The 2951-nt window shown below is 45.3% G+C and overlaps 1 pseudogene; it reads right to left on the bottom strand.

Annotated features, from left to right (window-relative positions):
- Window positions 1-1281: 1281 nt before the first annotated feature.
- LOC114883674 lies at window positions 1282-1696 on the bottom strand (annotated as a pseudogene).
- Window positions 1697-2951: the final 1255 nt, after the last annotated feature.

Genomic DNA, 2951 nt, shown 5'->3' with positions numbered 1-2951 from the left:
CATCCTGGGATGGCTGTTCATGTTCTTCACTTTCTCTACTCACTTTGCCTGGTGACAGATGTCTCCACAATCCAGGAGACCCTGAGGATGCCCTGGTCCCCTCTCCCTCAGTGTGCCAGCGACAGAGGGCCCTCCTTGCTCCTTGAAGACCCTTTGGACTCAGATGTCCACCATGTCCTAACTCTGTCCCTTGGACAAAGTCTCGAGGATAATAAATCATATAAGGAGATTTCTGCCTTCTGAGTGGTCCTTCTTTTTCTGTGTGTGTGAGTTCCCTCAGGGTTCATTCGATCATTCAGTAAACATCTACCAAGTACCTAGTGTGTGACAGGTACTCCTTTGGGACCAGGAATACTGCATTGAACAAGACAGGAAAGATTCCTGCCTCGCAGAATTGACATCATCCTGCAGAATACAAGGAAATAAACAAGACATAAGTAAATGAGATCATTTCCGGTATTGGTAAGCACTACAAAGGAAACAGAGTGATGTAACAGTAATCAGTGGTACTACTTAAGATCGGGATATGCTAAGATTTGTAGGATGGAAAGAAGCCTCCACATTGAAGATCTAGAGAAAGGAGTCCCAGCTAATGGAACAGCAAGTACAAAGGCTGTGAGGAGTTTAGCAGCAAGAGAGTGTCAGAAGGTGAGTTTGCAGAGAGGGCAGTAACCAGATGTTGCAGCATCTTGTAGACCATAGAAAGGTGTTTGAATTTTAAGTGTGAAGGAAAGGCATTGGAGGATTTAAACAAGGGAGTGACATCCTGTGGTCTGTATTTTTTTAAAGTCCACTCTAGCTGCTGAGTGGAAGGTGGATTGGGGCAGGGGTGGGGAGAGCGCAGAGTTGAAGCAAAGAGACAGCTGAGCAGCTGTCACAATTGTTCAGGGCTGGCTCAAGCCTGGAGTGGCTGTTAGCAGCAGGGAAAGGTTTGGAATAGGTCTTAAGGTTGGAAGTTTAGTAACGACCTCTAGGTCAACATTGCAGATTAAAAGCGTGCTAACTTTTCCTGCCTTCACTGTATCCCCCGGAAATGGAAGCAAATTTAGGTCGATCCTCCATATTACTTGGCTATTGGGTTTGTTTTTTTTTTTTTTACTGCCTTTTAATCTCCCCCTTTTTTCTCTTTTAATCTGCTGGGAGGGTTCCTCTATCTGACTTTCCAACTCAGCTGTATCCATCCTGCTTTTTATCCCATCTGTTTTGTTCTATATTCCAATTCTATTTTCATAGTTGTGTATTAACACTTGGTTTTCTAAGGATTTATTTTTTTTTTCATTCTTGACCAAAACTTTAATTTACAACTTAATATACAATATGATGTCTGTAACTTCTTGAAATTCTCACCTGGCTCTTGGAAAGAGTTGAGTCTACACTTTCAGTCTTCATCATCAGGAAGGATACCTAATTCTTCATCCGTCCACTGGGAAGGATCTGGATATGGAAAGTGGCCCAGCGCGGCATCTGAGTCATGCCCAAAGCGCCAGAGAATCCAGAACCACATGGTTGCACTGAAGAACTCTGCCTTGATCACCTGGGATCTGGTCAGCTGGGGAAACTGTCTGTACTGGGGCTCGATATGCACACCTCCACCAGCATGACGGACTCCAGCGCCTCCAGCCGCCCGCGCGCGGCGGCCCCTGAAGAAGTGGCCTCCAACGCGCGCTAAAGGCTCTAGACGCATCAAAGCCGACATGCCAGCCCACGTTCGGTTAGCAATCCCCAGGCTGCACGGCCGCTTCCCGTCACTTCCTTTGGCGCCCCTCCCAGTGACGTCAGTCAGGATTTCTTATTTTTGATTCATGTTGCTAAGATATTCTTTTATCCTCTTAAGTGAACTGACCAAGATTATTTCAAATTCCTAGTCCACTTTGTTCCAATAATTTGTCTTTGGGGATATATGTGTTAAGTTCTAAACTTTGGGAGTATTAGCTGGGTTTTCTAGTTGTGCCAGTAGAGGTGAATTTTAGGAGCCAGGAGATGGCTGAGCCCCAAGTGAGAGCCCTAGGCATGTTGACTGTTAGTTGCTGTCCCTCCACACAGCAGGCAGTCTCTCTAAATTGTAATTACAGCAAGTCCCCTACGTACGAACCTTCAAGTTGCGAACTTTGAAAGATGTGAACGTGTCCAGAGAAAAGACGAAGAGGGACAAGAGGAAGCAATAACTGAAGAACCGAAGAGAGTCACGACTCAGGAAATGGCAAGGGGATTTTCTTTATTTGAGGAGGCCCTGTTAGTTTTTGAGGCACAGGACCCAAACGTACAACAGTGCACGAAGGTTGCAGCAGCCGTTCAGAATGCAATCCAGTGCTACCATGTGTCATTTATGATGAGAAAAAAAGAGCTACTATCCAGACATCACTGGACCATTTTTTCAAGAGGATAGATAGAATTGAATCCAGCAAAGAACCAGAACCTCTGCCATCAAAGTCAGGCATGAGTGAAACTGCAGCTTGCCCTCCACCTCCTACAGCTGACGATCCTTCAGCTCTACCATCTCCCACGTCCTCTCCCTCCTCCAGTCAGTCACTCTTCTTGCCTGTTCACTCGATGCCAGCCCCTGCATGCCAGCTGTTGTACTGCACTGCTGTACTTTTCAAGGTACTGGACTGTAAGACTAAAACTGTTTTCCTTATTTTTTATGTATTATTTGTGTGAAAAGTATTATAAACCTATTACAATACAGTACTATATAGCTGGTTGTGTTAGTTGGGTACCTAAGCTAACTTTGTTGGACTTACGAACAAATTGGACTTATGAATGCGCTCTCAGAACAGAACTCGTTCGTATGTGAGGGACTTACTCTACTCAGTTCTGGAAGTTTGAAGGCAGTAGAATGGAGGATTGGGTGAATGTCCGAAGGCAACTGCTTACTCCCTAACTCTTTCTTGGACACCAGCATCCTGGGATTGTTCCTGCTGATTTCTGTGGTGAAGGGACAGCCAATGATT

The sequence above is a fragment of the Monodon monoceros genome, unplaced genomic scaffold, assembly GCF_005190385.1.
Source record: "Monodon monoceros isolate NGI ecotype Baffin Bay Population unplaced genomic scaffold, NGI_Narwhal_1 Super_Scaffold_10, whole genome shotgun sequence".
Classification (NCBI taxonomy): domain Eukaryota; kingdom Metazoa; phylum Chordata; class Mammalia; order Artiodactyla; family Monodontidae; genus Monodon; species Monodon monoceros.
The sequence above is the reverse complement of the archived record's forward strand: the minus strand, read 5'-3'. Positions and strand labels throughout refer to the sequence as shown.